The sequence below is a fragment of the Tursiops truncatus genome, chromosome 10 (genome assembly GCF_011762595.2).
Source record: "Tursiops truncatus isolate mTurTru1 chromosome 10, mTurTru1.mat.Y, whole genome shotgun sequence".
In the NCBI taxonomy this organism is placed as follows: domain Eukaryota; kingdom Metazoa; phylum Chordata; class Mammalia; order Artiodactyla; family Delphinidae; genus Tursiops; species Tursiops truncatus.
The window spans coordinates 40,698,923-40,712,833 of record NC_047043.1 but is presented as its reverse complement, the minus strand read 5'-3'; the positions used below and the strand labels follow the sequence as shown (position 1 = coordinate 40,712,833).

General features: G+C 39.5%; 1 long non-coding RNA gene across 2 annotated transcripts; it reads right to left on the bottom strand.

Moving 5' to 3' along the window:
* Positions 1 to 327: 327 nt before the first annotated feature.
* LOC117313884 (uncharacterized) lies at positions 328 to 12,758 on the bottom strand. 2 transcript variants are annotated; one of them, XR_004528458.2, is made up of 3 exons: positions 12,670 to 12,758; positions 12,491 to 12,583; positions 328 to 957 (listed from the first exon to the last, which is right to left on the bottom strand). It is a non-coding gene; the product is annotated as an uncharacterized lncRNA (long non-coding RNA). The 2 variants fall into 2 exon arrangements; XR_012334522.1 differs by lacking the exons at positions 12,491 to 12,583; positions 12,670 to 12,758 and adding an exon at positions 2,980 to 3,924.
* Positions 12,759 to 13,911: the final 1,153 nt, after the last annotated feature.

Sequence of the window (13,911 nt, the reverse complement as noted above, 5' to 3'; positions counted from 1 at the left end):
GACTTGACGTCATTTATCGTTGAACCCACTCTGCCATCCAGTGCTGTCTGGGCCTTTTATTTGAGGAAAAGGCACTGTTTTCTAAAAATTCTAATTAAAGTATTATAAAGAATAGGAGCATTTACTCAAGCATAGAGCACTATTTTAGGAGGAGAGACTTGTTCTGTTGAAGGTTAATAAAAGATATGATTCCATGTATGAATTAACCTTGGAGGAAATTAACCTAAAGGAAAATGCCTTAAAAGAAAAAACTACACATAATGAATTAAATTATTATTACTTACTCTCTCCCCCCAAACAAATGAATGTTCATCCCAAGTTAATCACTAAATTGAAAAGGTATTTTATTCCAGCAGAAAATGAACAGTCTTTAGCAAGTAGGTCATTTGTACCTAAAGCAAATAATTAGTTACACAGGACACCAAAGAATAAGGTAAAAATCTATACAATTACTTTAACCACTTTTTTCCAGTAAAATATAAGGAACGAAAAATACATTCATGGTTACTTTCGAGTCACTGACTATGGAGTTTTTATAAAATACACTAAAATAAAATATACTTGAAAAGAAGGACACTTTTAATATACCAACAACTTCATTTTATGTAGACGGCTTCAAGTTATATGATTTTTAACTCAAATTCTAATATTTGCAAATGAAAGACAATCCATATGGAGTTGGATTTACTTTGTCCTGTTTAAAACAATTTCTAACAACTTGTTAAACTATGATTAAGGCAGCATGACTCAAGTACAATATTAGAAAAATATAAGTGGCAAAATATTCAATTGTTTTTCTAGGAGAGGAAGACAAGTAAAAAGCTTTATTCAAACATCTGAATAGGGGAAGACACATCCAGCGGCTCCATCCTCCATCCTGAAGTCACCTGGGTCTTGAGATCCCAGGTCAGGGTCCTCATCTGAAGTAGAAGGACACGTCAGAATAATTCCAGGTCCCTTGAGATAATTGAGATAATCAGAGGTTGCTGACAAATGAGATGTAGGGATTTCAAAAGGAAGGAGGCTAAACAAAAAAAGACGAGCCAAATGCCAGGAATCATCATGGAAGATAAGCAATCAAATAAATGTAATTGCCGACAAAGATGTGACTGAAGCATGAATAAAACAACGAGGCAAACGTTTTAAGCAGTAGAACGGGAAAAAGGAGACAATGGATCCAATTAGGGATAGAAAAGCAAATCACAGTGTTACACACTTCAAGAATGTCAGTCTGACTTTGCTATTTTATTGACAATTTTGATGTGTGGGTTATTTCATGTATCATATGGTAGTAAATGCTGGGATCACAAGGGTTCACCTGTACGTTGAAAGGCCATATTACAATTTGCATAGATTTTGATACACTGAAGAGAGCCTCAAAGTACTCAATGACAAAACATATTTTTCCTTTCAAAATATACTTTTAACTGCCACCAAAGTGAAATTACTTGCATAATGGGTGAAATTACTTGCAAAATGGTTTAATCAAAATCCAAATGCTAATTGATGAATGTATTATGTAAAAGCATCATTTAGTAGGCAGATTTCACCAAAATGAATCCTTGTTAATTTTTTGTTATGAAATACGGACAAGAAAAAGCCAGAGGGCAGATATTCAAATCCTTGTCAACAAGCCTCCCCCAGTTTAGCTATCCTATGGCTGTTATATATGCTATGACCCATCCAGAATGCCAGGTTCACATAAAAGTTTAGAACTGCAAAGAGTGGGAACCATAAAGTCACACTGGGATGAGGTCCCCCTACACTGAGATTTTACTATCTCGTAGTAAAATGTGTACATATACGCCTGTGTGCCTGGAATTTTATTCATAAAGAACATGCATAACAGAGATTAGAATCACAGTAGACTATATTCTGTGAAACAAAGGAACAGACAGTTGGAAACTAATCTGGATGAGAAGATTCAGTTAATCAGTCACAGAAAATGGAAGCAAGTGTTTCTTATATACTGTGCACACTACAGACAAATACACAAAGGCAAAGCTTGGTAGAGAGATGCACCAATCATTGTTTCCACGCTCAGCCATTTAGACCCCTGGTTTTGAAAGAACATTTCAGAATTACTAATTTGCAGATGGTAGGAGGCCATGTATGAAGTAATGTTAATATGTCCAATGTAAAATACATATTAAACAAGTGTACTTACTTATTTAATCTCATTTCTAACCTCAGGAAATCAGAGCATCCTTCCTATCATTGTGGCCTAAATGAGGTTTTATCACAAAAATAAGTCGTTCAGAGTCCTCTCTTCCTGAACAATAATAAGACTATAAGGTCTGAGGATCTCATGTCTAAACAACTGTGAATAGCATCCAAAGGATAGAAAGATTACAAAAAGTGGATTTGCTTCCAACGACCCTGGTGGTAAACTTCTGGCTCTTTGAGTGACTCTCATGTTTTGTATGTAGTGGAAAGCCTGCGTTTCCTTTTGTCCTCATCAAAATAATGTAACTATCACCTTGCACACGTCTCTGCCTCGAGTACACATCCCATGTAGGCGTCCCATTCCTCTAAGCCTATGCTTTTCAAAAAGTGATCCCATGACCCCCTCCCCCATCCACTCCATCAAACCCACTTTTGTATGTTATGCTTGGGAATGCAATATGATACAAACCCCATGGAAGAGAATTTGGCCATAGCTAACAAAATTATATATTCATCTCCCCTTGAACCCAGCAGTCCCACCTCTAGGAATTTATCTTGAAGCTAATCCTCCAAAAATATAAAAGTATATATGCACACGTTTATTCATTGCAGCATTATTTGTAACTGCAAAATATTGGAAACTGCTTAAATGTCCAAGCACAGGAAATGGTTGAATAAACTCTGGCACAGACACACAACAAATACTATCCCCTCCTAGAAACGAAAGAGGAAACTCTCTAGGAAGTGATGCGAGATGAGGTCCAAAAGCTCTCGTAAGTGAAAAATCGAAGCACAAAACATCATATCCCGTACCTTTGTTTAAGAAAGAAGAGGAGGGCTTCCCTGGTGGTGCAGTGGTTGAGAGCCCGCCTGCCGATGCAGGGGACACGGGTTCGTGCCCCGGTCCAGGAAGATCCCACATGCCGCGGAGCGGCTGGGCCCGTGAGCCATGGCCGCTGTGCTCCGCAACGGGAGAGGCCACAACAGTGAGAGGCCCACGTACCACAAAAAAAAAAAAAAAGAAAGAAAGAAAGAAGAGGAAGGGAACTAAGAAAACATACATATATCTACTTCTCTTTACAAAAAAATTACAGGGGAAAAATAAAACAGAAATAATTAAGTTGGCTACCTAATCCATTAATTACAATTGATAATATTTATAATTAATAATTATAAATAATTATAACCACAATGTAGGGGGAAACCTAATTTGAATAATTTATAAGTTTTGACCACATGCCCTGCTTGTCCTCCATCTCGGGCAGGGCAGGGAGATGGGAGAACTGGAAAGATCCTGAACTCTTTTTAGCAGGTTTGTTTTTGTAGTACATGTGGGTGAAGGTATTCTGATACTATCTCAGATGTAACACGGGATTGAGCAGATGAGTCAGTATGCTGATGTTTCGGGAAGCCAGGATTCTCACTGGGAAAGGAGGGACACGTAAATGTGGGATGGGAGAAGGCAAGAAAGGTAAACTGGAATTGGAGATACTGGCATAGACCCATGATACCTAAAATACGTGTGTGTATGTATATGCATGTACATATATATGCATGTACACGTGCCCGTGTGTAGAACATATGCATGTGTGCACGCATAATTATGTGTGTGGGTGCGTGTGTATATGTATGTGTCTGTGCAGGTACATGTGCCCATGTATATGTGTAGACCCCGTGCTTGTGTGCATGTGTACTTATACATGTGGGTGCACTTGTATATTTCTTGGCTCTTTCCAGGAACAATGAGGACAGGTGAGGTGCAGAACTTGATCTCTAATACCATTCCCCACAACAAGGAACCAGGGTCCTTGGAGAAGTGGCTGAAAGCCGGGCTGGGGAAGGGTGATCCTGGAGCTACAAGATGAGCCTGGAACATTCTGTTACACCAGAAGGTAAAAATATGCTCCAAAGAATCATGGAAATATGACCCAGGCACAAGGAGCCATCTTGAAGGGCCTCTACTGGCCAAATCTGGAATAATATGAGCTTAAAACTATATGAGGGGACTTCCCTGGTGGTCCAGTGGTAATGAATCCTCCTTGCAATGCAGGGGACATGGGTTTGACCCCTGGTCAGGGAACTAAGATCCCACATGCTGCAGGAAAATAGGCCCACATGCCACAACTACTGAGCTCGTGAACCTCAACTAGAGAGCCTGCGTGCCGCAAACTACAGAGCCCACGCACCACAACTAGAGAAGAGAAAAACCCGCATGCTACTACTAGACAGAAGTCCATGTGCTGCAACAAAGAGCCCGCATGCCTCAATGAAAGATCCTGTGTGTTGCAACTAAGACCCAACGCAGCCAAAAATAAATAAAATAAATCTTAAAAAAAACAACAACTAAATGAGGATAATAATTAGAGGCCACTTGGGGTGGGGTGGGGAGGGGACACATGAAGCCATGTGTCCATACAGATAACACACATATGTATGCATACATACATGGGGGGGAGGGAGAGTTCTTGGTTCCAGGACAATGTCACGCACTGACAGGTACCCACGGAGGGGGTGCTGAAGTGGGTCATGATGACCTTTCCAGGTGTTACATTCATACCCTGAGTTTTGTTCTTACAGTTCAAATAGTTGACAATTAAGCCCAAGAGAATGTTGCTTCTTTGGGCTCTCAGGTGATATTCTCTTTCTTAACATCAATATTTTACTGCTAGGAAGAGAGTCACAATGTCTGATGAACGCTATCAAGGAGATGGCAAATACAGAGGACTGAGGTCTCTTTACAGTTTCTTTATGACTCCTCTGAACATTAGTGTAATATATCTAGAAAAATAAATTAAGAGGTTTAATTGAAGTTTTATGACAAAATGAGGACATTTTTTAATGGGAATTTAAAAGTTCTGAGCATTGCTACTCAAAGCATTAAACAAATGAAAAGCAATGAAAAGAAAAACTCCAAACTGGCCTAGACATCCCCAGGTGACCCAGCAAGAACATTTTCCTGTGATGTGGTAATTGCACAAACTTCTGTCATTTTTCTCTCTGCCCTACTATCTTTCAGAGAGCCTAAAGCCGATCAATAACATTCATTTTACGTCTAAAATACTGGCAGTTGAAAGGTGGATTAAGTCCAATCAAGACCTCTGAAAAGTGCCACCAGTGCTTTTAAGTGACCATGATAAGAAGGCTTTCCAGTAGATTAAAAAAACAAAAGTAACATTCATACAGAAAGGCAAATAAAACCCCAGAAATGATGGAATGGAAGAACGCAAAGACCAGCAGAGAGGAACAGTGATGGCAGAGTAAAGAAGCCAGAAGGGTGCACCTCTGAAACACTTTAAAGGTCAGAGAGTGAAATGAGAAAGCGGGGGGAAAGTATTTGTTCTAGACAGGCCAGCTGGGAGGAAATGTTTTCTGATTTCTATAGTATGGACCCAGCAAAGAAGCCAGCCAACCCGTGGTGGAGTCGCTCATTTTGAAGCCAGTCTATTTTGTTTAAGAGATGCTTTAATAACCTAATGTCCAGCTAAGGAAATGTTGGCACTGCCAAGTTGAATAAACATGAAACAGCACCACTTGGGCTAAACATACCACCCCATTTGGGGTTAAACACACCAGAAATGTATCAGAATTTAAAATGTATATTTCTGAGACAATTCCATCAGTGGCTTTGTGAGAAAATATTTTTGAATATTTTAAATCATCACTGAGAAAAAGGACATTTCCATTTTGTAGGAAGTTTGTCACTTTTTCTTCTTTTTATTTCGTTGAAATTTTTATGAGAAGCATATCAGAGCAAGCAAAATACCTTTAACAACTTACTGAGAGAACCCTAAATCACATTTTCATGACAGAAATATATACATATATTATTAGAAAAAGTGCCTATTTCCAGAAACAAAAACTAACTCTTCCTGGTCATCTGTTTTCTTTTCTTTTCTTTTTAACTATCTACTCTCACTAAATTTTCCAAGATACATATTTTGGGGTTTCATTATTCTTCAATACTGAAAATGGACTTATGTTTCAATCTTTTTTAATATAACTTGCTTTCTTCTATGGTCTAATAAGAATGCTTCCTGAAATATAGATAAGAACACGATGGTATCTAAGTCCTAACACACAGGCACAATCCCGCCCCTGTGTGAACAAGGATATCACCCCACAGTATCATATTAAAACCAGTTCTAAATATGACTTGGGCAGAATTGTTGCTTTATAGCTCTGTACCTTTTAAATTAGAAATTTTTCAGATTTCACGTAACCCAATTTGTGGTATATGCATATTACTTTTTAGACTATATCTAGCACATGATCAACTCAAAAATAAATTTCCCGATACCATGAACATGGCTCATGACCTCTACTTATAACCTGTGCAGCACCTTCAAGGTGAGGGAACTTACTCCTTCAGATTTTTTCTTTTCCTGATCGAAGCGGTTAGATTCCATACCACCCAATTAGGTAATTAAAGGATCAAGTACAGATCCAGCAAACTCTGGAAACAAAGTTGCAAGGGCTGTAGAGTGGAGCCTGCTGCCTTAGAGACACCCTCCCGACCCAATTCATCCCTCCTCTCCTGCCCCCTTCCCCATCTGCCTGACCCCACCCCCAACAAGGTTGAAGCAATGCTGTGGTATTTTGAGACTAGCTCCAAAGGTGGATGAAGCCACAAAGCACAACTAGAAATATGTGAAGACATTTAGGGCAACTCATTAATCAAATTTTAAAAAACTGGGTGTGCAAACCTTCAGAGTATGTGGCATCTTATACATCAAGAATTCAGGAACCTTCTCCTCCCATGGTAAAAAGTGTTTAAGTGGGCTGTGTTGAGAGTCAATTTATAATAACTGACTATTTTTATGGTATTAGTACACAATAACTATGTTTTTTTTTCTTTCTGCGATTTTGTGCAAATAATCCTTTCCTTTCTTATGTAAATAGTATTAAAAATTAAATGATCACAAAAGACTTTTAGGCATTTACTTTATGGGGCCATAATGTTTTCCAAGTCAGAGATAGGCTAACTGTTGCAGGTTGGGTTTCCCAAAAACAGATGCAAGATGGATTGGGGATCAACAGCTGTGAAGGATAAGGGACACAAAGCTGGATTGGGCGAAGGGAAAAGGGAACTTCAACTCCTAGCTAGGAGCTTCAGCGAGCGGGGCCCATTAGAGCTGGTTGGGAGGAGATGGCCAGCGAGGCTTTCATCCCTTTCGCCATGTCAGTCACTGGAAGGGGGCTGTTTGAACAGAGGGAGACAGGGCAAAGCATCTCTGCCGCCGAGGCCGACACACAAGGACACGTGACAAGTGCGGACTGTCTGCTCACTGCACTCCCCACAGCTGGCCGGCAAGCTCTTCCTTGAAGAAAGATCCAGGCAGTACACTCCGTGTACACCAAGCTGGTACTAACTGGCTAGACTAGGGCCCTACCTAGCAGCCTCTTTCAAAGTTATCTGTATCCTCTGCTCTGTAGAGCAGTTCCATTTAACAAACAAACATTTAAACAAAAAGTATTTGACATTCCTACATGACTTTGGAAACACAGGGAGAGTCGCTCTTAGGGAGGCTACCTTGAGCTGCTTCCCATGTCTGTTGAGCCAGTTACATCAGCAAGGCTGGCAAGCACTCTCCTTTGTAAAAGCCACCATTGGCGTCTGGCCCTGGGTCAGAGCTGGGCCCACAGCTCTGCGGTCTGCTCAGGTTCAGGGAACCCCCAGCAAATGGCAGAGTGTCCTTCACTTCAGACATCTTCAGGAACTAGAAGAAGTGAACCACAGTGATTTCTGGCTTGCTAGTCAGTTAAAACCACAGACCAACAAGAAGAAGTGCTTTCCAGGTGATGATGTAAACAGCAACCTCCCCAGGCCCCTCTCAAACAGCTAGGGTGCCTGAGGAGAAGAAACATTGGGAGCTGACTGCCTAACAGCCCCCCTCAAACAGGCCATTCCTAGACTTGCTTTCCTCCTCCAGCATAATCATGCTCATCCTCGTTGCTATGGGGATTACCCTGAGGGTCATCACTTGTGAACAAGCGCAGGTTTGGGCAGCCCTCTCCAGTCTGATGTTTCTCTTGCCCCCTTGATCTGAACATGACGACACTGAGAACAGAGCCTGGAGTCCAGAGAACCCCCAAGGTCAATATCATGGTCCCAAGCTCTGGACTCCAATAATGCCTTATCATCATTCAAGCTTGTTGAAGACTCGCCTACTCTGACTCTTGATTTTCATCCTGACTGATCCTCTTCCTGTGAGTCTTTAAACAAATCTTTTCTAGATCTCTCTCTCCTCATCTGAAAATAGGGTGGGTGGGTGTGTGGTTGGTGTAGATGATGACTAACTCCAAAACTCCGGGGGCTAGGACACTGCTGTATGGATCCAAAGGCACAGCTATGGGACCTCTCTTCTCTATCATGAATCAATCACCTGGCAAGTGAAAATAAAATGAATCACCTATTAAATGATAATCAGCATACCACTTTGGATATGTGGTGATACAGGCTTGAAATGATCTCCTTTCTCTTTCAACCAACCCACAGTTTGCTTTAAGACCAACAAGAGCCTAACTTTGGTCCTTCAAAAGTTCATTCAAAAAAAGCAAACTACCTTAAAAAAAAAAACCACAAGAAAACATTCTCAGATCCTCTACTGGGTGAGCCTGACACCTGCTGGCCTCCGTCTCCCCTGCAGTCACATTTCAGAAGGAGCATGTTTTTGCAAGATTCTAATACTACCTATGCAAATGTATCTGATCTAGAATGGCAGAGTTTTCTGGAAAGGATCCCATCGCGGCACTTATGCAAGAGAGTGGCTGTGAGCAAGACTCCAGTGTATTTCAGTGATCCATTTAGGGATTAGGATTAAGAAAATAACATGTCAATAAATAAACTAATTTTTAGTCACACATACACACACAGAGAATAATCTGAAAATTCTCGAAGAAAACTGTTCTAAATTTCCCCTCATCATTTATAAGAATCTGTAATCTGTTAGTGATACTTATGTGTTTATAGAAAATCAAAGTGACAGATAATATGAGAGAAAATGAGAAAGAAGCAAAGGGAAGTATAAGGAGAGAGAAAGATAGTAAGACAGAAACCTGGGAGTAGATGGAGAAAAAGAGGCAAAATGTAAAGAGGCAGCTCCAGGTACCAAGAGGCAAACACCGAAGTAGCCAGAGCTGGAGGAATCTTGAGTTAGGAAGCAAGAGGGTAGACCGTTCACTTTCCCCAACAAAAAATGAACAATAAAGTAGAGAAAAGTGATCCAAGAACTTTTAAGCTGTTTGGTGACTAACACACCTCACTTAGCTGGCTGCTCTCTTAAGCTGCCAGCTTTATCTCTGTGACAGCCCATGGCGAGAATGTAAATTCTGGTCCCTCTACAAGGCAGTTAAATGTCCCCGGAAGTGAAGAACACATTTCCAAGGCAACACTGAATTCAAGAGTTTCATTTAAAAGGGGGCTTCTTATGCAAATCAAAACTGCAATGAGGTATCACCTCACACCAGTCAGAATGGCCATCATCAAAAAGTCTACAAAATACATTCAGTATCTTGTAATAAACTATAATGCAAAAGAATCTAAAAGAGAAAATATATATGTATAACTTAATCACTTCTCTGTATACCAAAAACTAACACAACATTGTAAATTAACTATAGTTCAATTAAAAAATGAACCATAAAATGCAAATATGATAGTATTATTTTTTTTAAGTCTACAAATAATAAATGCTGGAGAGGGTATGGAGAAAAGGAAACCCGCTGACACTGCTGGTAGGAACGTAAACTGACGCAGCCACTATGGAGAATAGTATGGAGGTTCCTTAAAAAACTAAAAACATAGTTACCATATGATCCAGCAATCCCACTCCTGAGCATATATCTGGAGAAAACTCTAATTCAAAAGGATACATGATAAAGAAGATGTTGGTATAGAAATGAACTTATTTACAAAACAGAAACAGACTCACAGACATAGAAATCAAACATATGGTTACCAAAAGGGAAAAGCGGGGAGGGATAAACTAGGAGTTGGGGATTAAAATATACACTCTACTTTATATAAAATAAACAACAATGTCCTACTGTATAGCACAGGAAACTATACTCAATATCTTGTAATAACCTACAATGGAAATGAATCAGAAAAAGAATATATATATGTACATATATATATATAACTGTACACTTGAAATCAACTACACTTCAATCAATCAATCAATCAACGGGGCCTTCTTAAGATGTCACTGAACACTTCGTTTCCTTATAATCAATTTCTAGCACTAAGATAATTAGTTCTGCTGGGAGGAGGGAATACAGGTGCAGCCAAGGTATTTATATTGGGATATAATAAAATATACACTAGAATTCATTGGGATACGCTTAATGCAATAATAAAATACACTTCCTACGCTATAATTTTTCTTATCTTTTGTTTGGGGTAGAAGTCAGAAGACCAGCGTTCTCCTCCTAGCTCTGCCACTCACTAAAGGTCATTTAACCTCCCTGAGACTGTTTCTTTAACCATAAAATGGGGACACCAACAACCTAGTCTAGCCACCTTGGAGGATTATGAAGATTAAATGAAATGACATCTTTGAAAACACTGTGAAATATTCTGAGCTGGACTTTAAAAATGTGGAATCAAGAAACATTCTCCCTGGATAAGTGAGATATGAACAGCCTTGGAGAAGAGAAAGATGCCAAAGGAGGGCCATCCCAGCGGAGATGGCGTTCCAGAGGAACCCAACCCCATCCAAGTCTGGGTGAAAGCTCTCAGAAGCTATGGTAACGAGGCTTAGACACACCACTAGCAAATGGAAATATTAGACACAGATGAGTTTCTTCTCTGGCTCTCAATATTGATTCAAATAAATGCCCTACCCTTTCTCATTTGAACAAGCTATTCTCTGCTTTGTTGCAAACTACCATGGAAGAAGAAAAATTGAATGTACCCTTCCATTCTGCAAACTACCATGGAAGAAGAAAAATTGAATGTGCCCTTTCATTCTGTCAGTTAGAAGTGGCCTTATAGGGGCTTCCAGAGATGAAACAAATGAAGTTACTCCCGTGAGTAGGTTCCGACCTTGGTATCACATGGGTCCTTAACCACCCCATGGTTTTGTGTGCCTGTGACTCAGGCCACAGAGCAGGGATCCTGGATGGAGATGTATTTTTCCCAGGTCCTGGGCACCACTGTCTCTCAAGTGAATTTTGATTCCATGGAGATCGAAGGACACACAGAGGAGGCATGAATCAGAGGGTGATGTCACCCACTGAGGTTTTTCCACTTATTTGGGATAACTCGACTCCTACATGACTGAGCTAGTTCCTTGAAAATTTAGAACTTTGAGAACGGTCGAATTAGTTTTCACCTTAGAAATAACCTCATAATTGTGCCTAAAAAACATGCTGGACAAGCAGACTCTGAGAAGTTCCTTCCAGAATGATGATATCGGGTTTTTGGTTCTATTTACATAGCTATGCAAAAGGTGGATCTACTTGTAAGTCTGTGAACCTCTGCAAAGGAGTCCAAGTAGAGAGCATGTACCCCAGGATAGGCAAGAAGAAAAGATCAGAGCTTCAATTTATATTTGTTTACCTCATCCTTTTTAAAAATCATAAGTTTGTATATGTTTTATAATGCACATTATCGAATAATATCACAGTGCATTTAAATAATTTACAGATGCACACAATATATAAATAAAATTGTTCATTAATATCAGTGCCTTATCCCCCAAAATTCTGCAGAACACAGAAATACAATAAAGAATATTTAAAGAATATATTCTGTTTAATTTTGTCATATAGAAGATTACATGCTGCCTAGTAGGTTGGTTAATCCTTAAAGCTCAGTTCTGTCCCCAGTTTACAAGTGTCATAGACTAACACTAAAATTCTAGAACTTTGATGCTAAGTGAGTTCAGTAAGACAGGGGAAATGCATTGATATCAATGGATCATGACTAGAAGCAGAGCTGGGTCTAGTGTCATTACAGACATCAACATGTAACACACATGTAACCTACAAACAAAGCCATGAAAATACTAATGTCACACACATGGTGTGATGTTTATATTTTTCAATAGAAGTCGTGTCACAGCATTGGAACCCCGAAGGCTAACCTGAAATTGAATGTTTCTTTAATTCAAAGTCTGGGAAGTTCAAGAACTTGATCTTCAAAATGGCACAATCAAGGCAAAACAAGTTAACCTGGTGATCACATCCTCATCAGAAAAGCTCATTTCCCTACGCTGACCTAACTGTCATATCTGAGGAATCACAGACAGAAGGGGTGACAAAACATTGGCTTAAATACAGCACCAGGGAGCCCTCTCTCTCTGTTACATATATAACTTACCGTCATTACTTGATTCACTTTCCGGAATGAGGTGCCCTTCGGAGCTGAGTCATCAGCAGAATCAGGTCAGCCAAGATCTGAGACAGTTCCTTCCTGTGGGGCAAAAAGTAACTCATCACGTCCCTTTTATTACTTCTTGTTTTGAATTTTAAATTTTATCCACAGGACCCTCCATTCACCTCACTATGGCAGAATCTAATCCCCAGAGCCACAGAGATGGTGACTTTCTCCAGATTTAATGAAGACAACTGGCATGACCAACCCCCCCAAACCCCCACCCCACCCCCGCCCCACCAGGAATGACTCATTCGGTAAAGCGCAGTGAGGAAGGTCATAAATTCAAGTCCTCTGCTACTTCCAAGGACCAAAGCAGACAGAAAATGCATTCCAAAGGTGAATTGCCAAAGGTTGTCAAAATTGTGCTTCGGTTACTAGACAAGTAATTAATATAAGGACTTTTAAAAAAGAAATTATTGTTACTTATCAACCTAACATTTTATTATTTATCCAGGTTTGTGACTGAGAGAAAATATAGACTTTGTCAGCCTTAGTAAGTCCTCAGCTTACTTTCTTCCCTAAATTCTGCTTCTTACTTTGATAAACTATGGCCACTCAAAATACCCCCACCATGACACTAGCAACTTACACAGCAATCTCACTCCTGGCCATATATCCAGAAAAGACGAAAACTCTAATCTGAAAAGATATATGCACCCCAATGTTCATAGCAGCACTATTCACAATAGCCAAGACATGGAAGCAACCTAAATGGCCATCAACAGAGGAATGGATAAAGAAGATGTGGCACATACATACAATGGAATACTACTCAGACATAAACAAAAAGGAAATAATGCCATTTGCAGGAACATAGATGGACCTAGAGATTATCATACTAAGTGAAGTAAGTCAGACAGAGAAAGACAAATATCATATGATATCACTTATATGTAGAATCTTAAAAAATGATACAAATGAACTTATTTACAAAACAGAAACAGACACACAGACATAGAAAACAAACTTACAGTTACCAAAGGGGAAAGAGGGTGGGGGAGGGATAAATTTGGAATTTGGGATTCACAAATACACACTACTATATATAAAGTAGATAACCAACAAGAACCTACTGTATAGCACAGGGAATTATATTCAATACCTTATAAGAACCTATAATGGAAAAGAGTCTGAAAAAGAACATATATATATATATATATCTGAATCACTTGTGGTACATCTGAAATTAACACAATATTATAAATCAACTACACTTCAATTTTTAAAAAATAATAATAAAATAAAAGGAGAAAACTATCAACTTAATCAATCCATCCATCAAAACTCTAGTGGCAGCATGGACGTTGAGGAAAGACAGGTGTCCCATGTGCTCGAGCATTCTTTTACATTAGGGCTCTTTATAT